Below are 12,875 nucleotides of genomic sequence, written 5' to 3'. Positions count from 1 at the left end.
ATGTCTTCAAATATTGAAGACATTGTGTGGAGACAGCCGGTTAGCCGTAGCATGCTATCGAACTTTACAGAGAACTCTAATTATTTGCTTGACATGAAAAATGAATGCTTCTCTTTTTCCTTTGCATAGAAAAAAGTTATATATCATGTAATAAGTTTAGGTTTTTGACACCAGGCCCTATGAAATCAATGCTGAACACAATGCTGATCCAAAATGACAAAAATATATGTTGTCAATACAGGCTGTTTAATTACAATGCCCACTGCTGTTAAGCCTACTGAATAAATGTAGGTTCTGAAAATTCACAAATCTGAATATATGATTAGAATTATTTCTCCACAAATTTGAGACCAAGTGTACAGTATGAACAGCATGAAGAATTGTGTAGGGGAGAGAGAGAGAGAAATGTTTTCTCACAACCCCTACAGAGCAAGGTGACCAGCGCTCCACATCAGAATGGAAAATCTTCTACACCTGACAGATCTTGTCTGACAGGAGAGCTGTGTCTCATTAAGAGTGACTCATTATCTGCTGGGGGTGTGTGTGTGTGTGTGCTGTGCATCAGCATGTGTGTGCACAATGATACCCTACATGGCAATCGCAAAGGCAATAATGTTTTTATTTAAACACACTGTGACCATCAAAGGGAAGCAAGTTTTATAAATGTCCCATAAAGTGACGACAGGGAGAACTGAGGTCAACGTTTTACAAAACGTGACAATCATCTGACCTTTACTGCATGTCCACTGTTGTAGCTCTAATTTTTTCTAGAAATGTGACAACCTCTCTCTTTCTTTTCCCTTGAACTTTCCTCCTCTTTATGTTCACAGGCGTATAACCCTATCTGCTCTTGCTGTGGCTCTGCCTCACTGGAGAAACCTGTTCTCAGACCCTCAGTTTTCTGATTTAAATGGGTGGCGTGGGCATGTGAGCAAAATACCCTGTTTTTCATTGGAGTGGCTGTAAGGATGATATTAATTAGCATAATTGCAATGACCATGTGGACTGAGATTATTGTGTGGCTGCTAGGCTGTCTGTTCTATTGTAGCTCCTCTTAGAGCCTGTGGATTGCTCATTGACTCACCCAGCAGTAGCGTTTCCTAGCAACACCTCTTGAATGTACTGTACAGTACTTCCCCATCTCATGGGCACCTTTTAATAATCTGCTTTGCTATTTCCATGTAAGCTTTGTTAAAAGATTTATGGTGCATTTGAAAGTGTGCTTTTTTGTTGCTCTCAATGTATGGCAGTAAACAGTGCATATTCACAGGATAAAATGTAGTTTACATCAGGGCTTTACCATGCACGCCTTTCTCTGACAAGAAACTTCACAAGAATGTAAGGGTTTACACAATGAGGGGGAAAATGCTGACTAGAGTTCATAGCTTTGAATAAATTGCCCTCGAATGAATGCACGTGTTCTCCAGAAGAATGGCTTTGACCTTCATTAACTGTACGACACTTCTGATAGACACTTTTTATTAAGTGAGGATAATTTCACTGAGGGACCTTGTTGTCATGACAAAGAGAACTGAATGCATACATCAAGGTGTTACACAATGCAGCTACACGTTGGACTCAGGTATATTCTGGTAGGGAAGTGGTGCACATTTCAACTAATAACTAAATGCAATAGTGCAGGATCACAGGTTCACAAAAGCAGTCTATAAAAAGCAGGAGTGCATTTGAAAGCTGTGAGCTGAGGGCAGTAGGAATTGAGAAAGGTTATCTTTTTGCAGGTGATGAATCATGGCATTACATTTATTGTTGTTGCCTGAGTCCGTGTGTGAAATTTATGGCCCATATAAAGGCTCCTCATCATGTGGCTGACAGACAGTATATATTCTCCAGGACAGGAGACCATGACTCTTGATGCCTTGTGAAGAGATCCCTCTGAATCACCATGCAGGGCATCTGTCTGCATGTGGGTTGGTATGCAGACCTCAAAGCCTTAGTCTTGACATGGAATTGCAAAATGTATGCCAATGTGTTTTGCTTTTTTATTTTCCAACCCACCACCTCCTTCACCATACCTTTATCCACAATTGATCAAAATGTTCTGACCCAGCCCTCCATGCATAAATGTATTCTATATAATGTCACATCAGCTGCTATAGTCTCTAACTAACTTGATATGTATAAATATTAGGGTCTACAGCTTCTCAGCACGCAGCAGGAAGCTTCTCAGGAGCACAGCATGTTTTCCCACACTGTGTTCTCCTTTGCTGCTTGTCCACCTCTTCACATTGTTTTGTTTTATTCATGTCTCATTCTGAAGTTCTTCTCCGATCATCCAGAGATAACCTAGACCCGCGATTGCCGCTTGACTGCAGCATACTTGTGTCAGACCCAGAGTTAGCTCCTATAATTCTTTCAGTTTCAGTTCCTTTTTTTCATTCTCTCTCTTTTTCTCTTCACCTGTATCTGTCCAGTGCTTTTCCCTAAGGTGAAGAAGTTGTTGTCTCCCATCTGGCTGACTTCACAGCAGACTGTTGCAGTCCTCTTGTGACTCCCTGCTGCATACTGTTCAGCCCACTGCCAGAAGCCCCACTAAATTAATCCAGGCATATTTCTTTTAATGCAATCACAGACAGACACCTAGTGACATTTGAAAAGATCCATCTTTATCCCAGTATACGTAACACACAGGACTTACATACTTGCTGTCTGTATCTGAATGGAACATTTTATTAAGTGTCTGGGATAATAAAAGATGTTAACTGAGTGTGCAGTGCAGTTTTTTCCCCTTTGAATCAACAGTCATCCTGCATGCTTAATCGCTCTTTAGCGTCAGTGACTGCGGGGAAGAAATGTGACACTGATATTACCCCACTGAGATAAGATTCTCTTCAAATCTGTGCCTATATTTAATTTGTTTAGCGCCCCTCAACATCACATTTGGAGCCACATTTTTACAAGGGTTTCTGAAATCCTGTGTCTAATAGCTGAGCATATGGCTTCCAGCATTAGTAAATGTTTTCCCTCACATATTCTCAAAGCACATTTTCTTTTAATTCATGTTCATAATGCAACAACTGGATGTTGTTTGCTGTGTTATTTCCATGATCCGATTGAGAGAACTGTAAAATTGTGGATTGTGGTTCTTATATTTAAACAATTTCAGATCAAAATCTTACAGTAGATGTGCAGTACTTGACAATGCAACCCTGCAGTATGTCTTAATTAGGCCATTAGGAGGCACATTTCCTCGACCTGGACACGTCTGGTGTTAATGAACCACCTCAGCTGTCCACTGTGGTTACTTTCAAGGCCATGTGGTTCTCTTTGGGCGAGGATAAAATGAAATGAGGAAGCGTGAGTCAGCAGTGAGACTTCGCAGTGAGGTGATTAAAGGTAGTGGTGAAGGCCCTTTCTGGGAGCAAAAGATTAAGACGATGCTACTCTCTCATCTTCCTCAAAGCCGGAGCCATTTGATGTGACCTCTACAGGCTGCCCGTCCAGAGCCAACATTGCTCGGCAGCAGATCACAAATGAAAATACACATATTGAAATATGTTTTGACGAGAGTGGCTATCATTAGACGATAAATTGAAAGATTTGCTTGGCACATCACAGAGTGCATTTGGAATTCCTCCTGCTGAGGATCTGGCGACGGAGAAGATTTTATGTGTGTGGGGCCAAACATTTACAGATATTTCAAGTAGCATAGTTCATTTAAATAATGCGTCCATTTATCACTCCAAAAACAGTGGAAGCAGAAAACATATAATTAGAGCTGAAATGATTAGCCAATAAATCAATTAGTAGATAGACAGAAAATTAATTTGCATCACTTTTGACAATCAATCACTTAAGTCATTTAGCAAGCAATGATGACAAATATTCTCTTGTTTCCAGCCTCTTAAATGTGAGTATTTGCTGCTTTATTCTGTTTAGTTTTTTGAACATTAATAAGGCTCACAATGTTTTATCAACATGATTCTTAAAGCCCTGGAATATTGACACTATTAATTTATATATATTTGCCCTTTGTTAAAAACCTGTGGACATACAAGCAAAAAAGTCAGATATAGAGACAAAATACAGAATTATAGAAAAAACAAGCAATTTTAAGATGCTGCTTTGCACTGGGAACTTGGGCTGGACATTTTTCACTGTTTTCTGCCATTTTATTGTCTAATTGATTAATGGATTGAAACATTAACATTAAACATTGTTATTTAAATGAAAAAAACATTAACACAAAACATTCTACATCAACACTAGCAATACAAACTTATTTTAAGTCTTTGGCTCTTCCGTCTTGACTTTGCTTGCTTCATCTTGAATGCACACAGTTCCTGGGGTGACACGCCTTAAGGACTTAATATTGATAATCCTTCCGTTGAAAGCCTTTTCCCTAAATGGTGATAATTTGTACCTTATCAGAGGAAGGTCAGAGCCTGTTCAAAAACCTACACAAGCAGCTTCCTGAGACACTTTGTAAAATTCTGTTCAGTGTTCATAAAATGTGTATGTGACTATGTACTTTGTGTGTACAGTATTTGCGTGGGTGTATGTGTTGATGTTTCATATTGTATGACTGTATGAATGAGCAAATGTGCCCGAAAGGCCTATAACATATTCCACTTCCATATGTCCCTCATAGATCTCTCAGGGTATAATCATATTACAATGAGTCACATTTGACCTTCCCTAGCAGAGGATTTAAATAGATCATAAATACTGCTGCAGTATGGTCAAATTTCTGATCTGTTACTAACATGTGACATGTATGTTTGACAATGTTCAATTTGGATCGCAATGTGGTGAAATGATAATGGCCTTCAATTTATGTAATAGATCTCAGAAGCACGATTATTCATGGTCATTGTCAATTTTAGAGACGATGGAGCAAATGATTCAGATTAACAGGTGTTTTGAAGGCATTCATACAGCCAAGGTTTCTCTCCCACCGTCTTTGCTTTCTCTGATTTCCTGATGCAGAGATGGTCATTGTACTGTACATAGATGATGCCATTAGCACAGATACATTAAACATGAGCCACGAGCCGGGCACTGAAATAAAATGGAACAGATGGTAAGCATATTTTGAGCTGAGCCAGAATGAATAATTCCCTCAACTGATGACACAGCAACGCCAGCAACAGCTATGAAAATTCCCAACTTGTTGTGAGCAAAGTTTTCATTTGTGGATTCAAGTCATCCTTTTTTGTCTACCTGTCACAAACCTTGGAATAACACATTTTGAGAGATGTTTTCTTTGACAAATCTAAAATGCAAAATCATTCTAAAAGCAAAAACACTGTAGAAAATCACAACACCCACAAGCTCGTCCTTAAATATAATCCCTTTAGTTTGCGCTCCCCTCACTGGGATGATCTTTGGTTTACCTTTGTAAACAAGCTGTTGCTGAGTGTGACATTCTGCTTTTACAGCAGCTTAGCTTTCCAGGTTCAGAAGCTGGATGTTTGTCCTTGAGGGGACAGTTGCCCTAAGACCTACCTGTCAGTTTAAATAACAGGTGCCAGAGCATTTTGTGATACATTTCCTGGAAGTACTGGGATAATCCATGTTTCTGCAAAGTGAAGTTAATGTTTTTATAAACTGTTCATGTAAAACTCATTACATAATGTTTAACTAATGCTTTGATGAATTACTTCTTCATGAAGTCCCCTAAGAGTCAGTGACAGGGTCAAGCATATTATGTGATGGATCAGATTTTTTCCACCTCGGCTCAAATGTTCAGGAAAGGCCCTGGTTTTTGTCACTCTACTGGTCACTAACAAATCATGGAGAGACCTTGGACTGTCAACCAACTTCCTCACCACTGTCCATAATTTACAATTTAGCGAGCATCAGCATTACCTAATTCTAACAGCTCATTGTTAAAGTCTTATTTTGTTTACTTTATCTTTCTCAAAGATTTGACAATAAGGCAAACCCCCACCAAACCACTATGGTCATTACTTCTCTGGCATGGGAATATTTTTCACAGTAAAGTTTTGTTTGACTGCATTATGCATAACAGTTGCTGAAAGATTTATTCCGTCTGACAAGTAGCCCATAATTGAATGTAGCCTTCAAACGCAATGCTGTGAAAGCTATCACACTCACCCACGTTCGACTTCATTGCCTCCAGGAAGCCTGCTCCCCATTCTATCCCAATTAAGATTGTTTCTCTGTGCTGTTACGTTCAGAATAACTCTCTAATAATGAAATATGGTGAAGATGGGGAAAGGAAAGAAGGGTCAAATGTAAGTTTGAGCAAACCAGTTAGGTGGTGTTTATGTAAAGCAACACTTCTTGCAAGAGTTTTTGTTTTTAATAGATGGGCAGGTCAATCATTCAGTTGTCTGGACTTAAACAGATGAAGTGTTTGTTCTTAAACTCTACTCACTCCGACTCTTACTTTCCTCAGCTTATCTTTGTCTTCATTGTCCTAGCCCCCATCACCTATTGATCTCACCAGTTCTTGAAAATAACAGCAGAGGAAGAAAATTAAGCTCTTTTGTGCTTACACGACCCTGACAAAAAAGTAAGACGGATAGGGAAAGAAAACAGAGCTTCATTCTGCAGCATTTAGTCCAATCAGCTCCCTGAGGCTGAACGCCAATGGGAGGTTTGGCTCCCGTGGTGAAGGAAAGTGGAAGCTGTAAGCTTGCTCTATTTTTCTATAGCATCAAAAATGAATGTTGGTGAAGTGCATTATGAATTACATGCAGGGCGACATCTAACAAATCCATATAGCCTATAAGTACATGGCTGTTCAACATCACAGTTGACAGACTGACTGACCTCTTCATCAAGAAGCATTCAGGATGGTTTGTTAATGGAGTCTGAAGGTTTTTTAAAAACTGAACTGAAGTGACACACAAATATGACTTTTGTACATGTTTGGGTGCTTGACAAAAAATGTATGCACAAGTTGTACATATTACTTAATAGTGATTTTACATTGTTGTTTGTGAATCATTTATCTGCTCATCTGAGATTAACATTATCGTGTGAACTGCAGAGTAGGTGCAAGAGATGGGCAGAAATGCAAAAATTCTGAAGTAATTGATTATTAGCTAACAGGCAAGAGTTTTTTTGCAGCATGTGAGCACCTGACTACCAGGGGAAGAATCCAGCACAGTTTCCAACCAAGGTGGAGACTCCTGAAATAATCATCCCACTGCCACAGCAGACGCTGAAATGGCAGCAAAAAGACTATGATGAAGTGCATAACCAACAGCAGGGACAGAGACTTTGCCCAGCCAAGTGAAACCACCCTTGATTCCACTGTGGGGTTTTATTCCTTCTGCTCAAAATATGACGAGGAGTCATCGCTCAAAAACCTCCCTTATATAGAAAACATACAGTACACAAAATAAATCAACGTTTAGGTCAAAACATGTTTAGTCCAGGCAACATGCGGATACAATGTATTCTGGCTGCAGTTGCTAGGTAACAAGTGCTTCATGGGGAAACCCTCATTATGAAGTATTTAAAATGCGTCATTAATTGCTAATTTGCAGATAGAAGTATACTTGAATACTTATCTTAAATACTATTGCCCAGGCCAGTAACAGCTTGTGTGCATTTAGCTTGATTTCTTCACTTTGAATCTTTTACCAAAGCAATACAAGCATTGCTCATGAATTGCCTCTGTGAATATTTGATTTATTTTTTTTATATGTAGGATGTGTATGAATGGCTGGATGGGACACTGTATTGTAGTGTAGCTGGATCAAAAGCCTACATGTACTGTATGTCCCGTTTGCAGAGGAACAGAGGCACACAGTTGCTTACAATCTCTTTCTTATAGCTCCACACTTATCAAACAGTTGCCTCCACAGCCAGAGCTGAGGATGCAGCCGAGAATCCACCACCCTCGTCTGAACAGGCTTATTTTTAGCAGGCATGGATTGTGAGAGAGCACTTGTTTTATTTCAGTCCTACTGGCTCTGCCTGAAGCACCACATAATTTTGTGCCCTTCGAGTAAGTCATTTTCGTCAAGCCTACATCCACCACATAGATGAACAAAAGATGGTAGGATTTATGAAGGTTCACTGCAGCTTTCAGAAACATTCGTTGTGGCCATGGATAAGCCCGGCTTTTGCTTATTCTGTAATAAAGTGAGTTAATGATGGGGTGATTTGAATTAGAACTAGAATTTGACAAATATACACACATAATCTGTTTTTAATCCTGTTTTTTGTTTAAATGCACAAAGAAGTCAAAGGCACAAAATCATTACACACCACACAAGAAATTAAATTACAGCATACATCATTCTTCAGTGCCAAATGAGTTTAAAATAATTTTCTGCTGAGGATCACATTCTCAACTGGGTGACATGCAGTGGCTTCTCATGGCTGGGGGAAAAAAATCTAATCCTGCATTGCCCGTACTGTCAAAGTAATAGTTTTGGCAAAGGAGGGCAACATTTGCTTACTGATCTTAAAGCAAACATGAAATGGAAGCGAGCATCAGGCAAACAGGCTCAGTATTCTACAGAGAGAGTGGGCTCGGTGTGACGTGTCCTCAGCTCCTTTTTCCCTGCGCTGTTGGCGACTAAAGCAGAGATAGATTTTGACTCAGGTGCAAACTGAGCTGTTTTGCAGACGCCCACACCAGCCCATTATCTTACAAATACAATACACCAGAGACAAGGCATCTGTTGTGGCTGTGTGTGTGTGTGTGTGTGTGTGTGTGTGTGTGTGGGTTTGTGGGTTTGAGTATGCAGGGATGTTTAAAACGATGGAAGACAAACAGATTTTTGGGATTTTTTTAGATTTACTTCCACTTTTCTGTTTCCAAATATAATGCTAACTTATAATAATACACTGTACACACACACACACACACACACACATATGAGAGAGGGATTGATTGAAAATGTCAGAGTGCAAAACACTGCAGTGTGCTGTCTTGATAGCAGTTGTGCTAGGCTGTGGCAGCTGTTTCCCCACTAAATTATCAAACCTATTTGTATTGCCAGGATGGGAGCTAACGGATAAAGAGGGAAAGTGTAAATGTAAAACATGTCATGACAGAATCTGACAAGAGACAGAAATATCCTCTCTCCCCCTCTGGTATTCTCTTTTACACTCTCTCAACCATTTTAATCTCTCCCTTAATACCATCCCTTCCAGACTCAACTTTGATCACTGTCATTTTGCAAAGTTATTCATCCCACACACCAACGTGGGTCTCCACTGCTGTCTGTAATGCACTTCTCTCATCTTCCTGGCAGTTTTGTCTTTTGTTCAATTTGCTCCGTCGTAGGACACTATAGTCTTTCGGGATCTGTAATGGACTGCAAAGTTTAAAGCAAAGAGAAAATATCACAGAATCACACAATTTAAACACTTTAGAGAGAATATAAAAATAATGTACAATTATTATTTGTGATATTATATTGAAATGTTATCATATTGGCTAATTCAGTTGCATATTACTGGTAAATACTTTAAATTTAGCAAATATTTTGAGGATTTCTTCATTTCATTCTCACAAATAGAGCCTCTCTCTAGTAATGTGGCTTCTGTTTATGTTCAAAGGCATGTTGAATAACAAACAGTAATACCACCCTCGTACTTGTTTCATGGTGCAGATATTGGCTAAACACCATCATGATCCCCTTGAGCACTAAGCTTCCCAACCCAACATGCACCTCTGTAAATCACACCCAGAGCTCATGAGTCAGTAGCCACTGCAATAAAAATGAATTGGAAATCACTACAGGGGCCTTGAAAAGTTAATTCACTCTCCAGTCAGATGGACTAAAAACTAATCTGAAGGCAATCACCACGTAAAAGCACTTGACAAAGTATGTGGCTGTGTCAAAATCTCCAGTCCAAGCTGGTTACGTTTAAACCAGCTGGCCTCATACTGACAGACGATATATATAAAATGATATAGATCTACTGATTTTTAATATGTGATAACACAAAGAATGATGACTGGCGTGTTTCTGAAGTCCCCCACTGCCATTGGTAATCTGGGAAGAAGAAATTTTACTGTCATCTGCTGATAGAATCAGTTGTAGCTATCACTCTTACTAGCCATTTCCTAGCCACTTTGGCAGCTGGCTAGTCATCAGTCAAGAAGACCCAGAGTCAACTCACATTTTGTCAGACAATTTCTGTAAATTTCCAACACTGAGATGAAAAAGTAAGCAGTGTTTGAATTAATTATCTCGTAAGCTCTCTTTTGTATTCTTAACACGTTAATCTTTGCAACTTTTCATGTGTACAACAAAGTGCAACATTATGAATGCCTTGCAGGAAAGACTGTCATGCATGCTTATCCTTATATTTAAATAATCTTATCCCTTTCTCCAGTGGCTGGCTTTTCCAGTGAGGCAGTTGAGAACAACTATAAACACATTGTCTTTCCAACGTGATTAGCAGATACGTCACACAAACTAGTTCTTTTTTTGGCATATACCGACCCAAAGGTGCATGTCCCAGTCAAAGAGTCAGTATCCTTACCACTTGATGATCCATGTAGAATACATGAAAATATGGAAACAGGATTGTTCTTGTATTACAGTGTAGAGCTAGTTAGTCGGACTGTCATTTTTTCTACTGTTATGTGACCCTGGTTGGCTGTGTATAGTTTATATGCTTTCATAAGCAATAAAGATGATGGTGTGTTTGGTGTGTTTCACTTTTAATGTTGAAGGAGAGAAAACTTAGGTTGAGGACTAAAATGTGTTGTGGCTGAAGTTATTTGACTTACTAAAATATAAAATAGCAGGACACAGCTGCTAAAGTAAGTTGATTATGCAGAAGGATAAATAAAAAGTATAAGAGTATAGCTCTTACTACATCCCCACAAACATAGCTTGAACTTGGAGAAATACAAACTTTGACATGTCTGGTATCACCAATGTGCAATTGGCATGTGGAACGGACGGCATGCGTTTCCCTTTTTAAATTACACCACAAAAAACATTTATATGTTGCATCTGAAATGGTAGACCAGGCTTGTTATATTAGTAGGGAAACACAGCAAACCAATGTAATGGTTTGAGGACATTTGTCTGGTTTTGTAGTGTGCCATTCCAGCGCCAACATCAACAGTCGGTTTTATGTTGCACTATTCTTCTTTTGTGATGCGTCATGTATCATCCCATCTTGGTCCTGACACATATTGATGTGGCACAAGAAGTGGGAGAAGTGTTCAAACAGCCAGTCAGCATGCCATATTTCATTATGAATTTTCAATAAAGTTTCACTCTCATTGTCTCTGTTTTTAACAACAAAGTAGAGTTTTGTAACTTCTAATTGGAAGACAGTTTCTCAGGAACTGAACAGATTTGATTGTGGGGTATTCAGGGCAACCATTTGGATTCAATAGAAGTTGTGAAGGGAAATGGCGAATACTACCATTTCAGTGCAAAATTGTATTTCATTTGACCTGTAATCAGCAAGCAATGCCAGCTGTTTTCAGGAGTTATCTGTCAAAAAACCTGATAATGGAAATGATCAAAACATCTCTGAAACAATTAATTTTTTTTTTCTGAAATACTAACAAGATTTTAAACTCTGAATAACTCACCTCCCACTACAATCCTCCCACATTGTCCAAATACACTTGACTCAAATATTTTTTATAGTATTGAAATGCTATTTCTGTGATGAGGCATTAATGGCTCTGCAAGTGAGACCTCACATGACAAAAGAGAAAAAAAAACTAAAGTGGCAACTAGACAAAGATTTCCTTGGTGATAAAGGGCAATTGTTTGCTGGAGGAGCAAGTGCTGATTTAAGGTAGCCTAAAGGGATTTGCGCCTCGTCTCCAAGGAGACAGAACATAATGCCATCAGCAGTTTTAAAATTCTGATCCATCCCATGGGTTTATTTGAGAGATTCAGAAGACGGGGCTATCTTGAGATAAAGACAGAATTAACCCAACTAACCTATGATACCTATCTCCACAAGTCCTGTAAGGAACCTCTTGAAATACAGTTATTATTTACACAGCGTTTTTGACAGCAACAAAGAAATACTGTGAAATTTCAACATCAGCAGTGATTATACAGGGTATGATCAAAACAATGAAAGTGCCAGAAGAAAAGACTTGCAGTGACACTGGCTCTGTCGATGTGGGATCCTTTATCTGCCACAGTTTTGGTCCAGATTTAGAAATAGATCACATCAATTTGTAGCCCTGCAAGTGTTGTCAATAAGGCAAGATAAACATACAAAAATAGCACGAGCAATCCATTGTGAATGTTGTATCTTGTTTTTGAAAAAGGTTTTCTGCAGATTCTACCAGAGACTGTAAAACGAAACAATTCTCTGCATATCTGCCTTTGAGACTTTTGACAGGGTATATCATTTTTAGTGGGGCTTTCTGTCGGACACATTTACAAATAACTAATTTTCTTGAAAATAACATTGTTGCTTTCCAAGAAAGAACTGTATACATTTTGACATTAGGAGGACATTGATACCACTCTCATATATTTGCGGTAAACATGAAGCTACTGCCAGGAGCTGGTTCACATTAACACTGGAAACAGGGGATGGCTTGGTTCTGTCAAAGGTAAGGAAATCTGCCAATTAGCATCCCTAAAGTCTGTAATTATCATGTTTTAACGAAGAGTAAACAATTTGCCATTTATCAGTGGTTTATCTGTTGTTTTTATGTTTTTACACTTTTTTACAGATTAAACAGACGGCTTAAACAAACACAATAATGTGTTAATTAGTGAGCTTTAGAGGTGCTGGTAGGTGGACTTTTTCACCTTTGGACAGAGCCAGGCTAGCTGTTTATGCTAGGCTAAGCTAAATGACTGCTGGCTGTAGCTACATATTTTTACCGTACAGACGTGAGAATGGTATCGAGCTTCCCATCTAACTCTTGGCAAGAAAGCAGATAAGTGTATTTCCCACATGTTAAATGATTCCTTTAA

The sequence above is a fragment of the Micropterus dolomieu genome, linkage group LG07 (assembly GCF_021292245.1).
Source record: "Micropterus dolomieu isolate WLL.071019.BEF.003 ecotype Adirondacks linkage group LG07, ASM2129224v1, whole genome shotgun sequence".
Lineage (NCBI taxonomy): Eukaryota > Metazoa > Chordata > Actinopteri > Centrarchiformes > Centrarchidae > Micropterus > Micropterus dolomieu.
The sequence above is the reverse complement of the archived record's forward strand: the minus strand, read 5'-3'. Positions refer to the sequence as shown.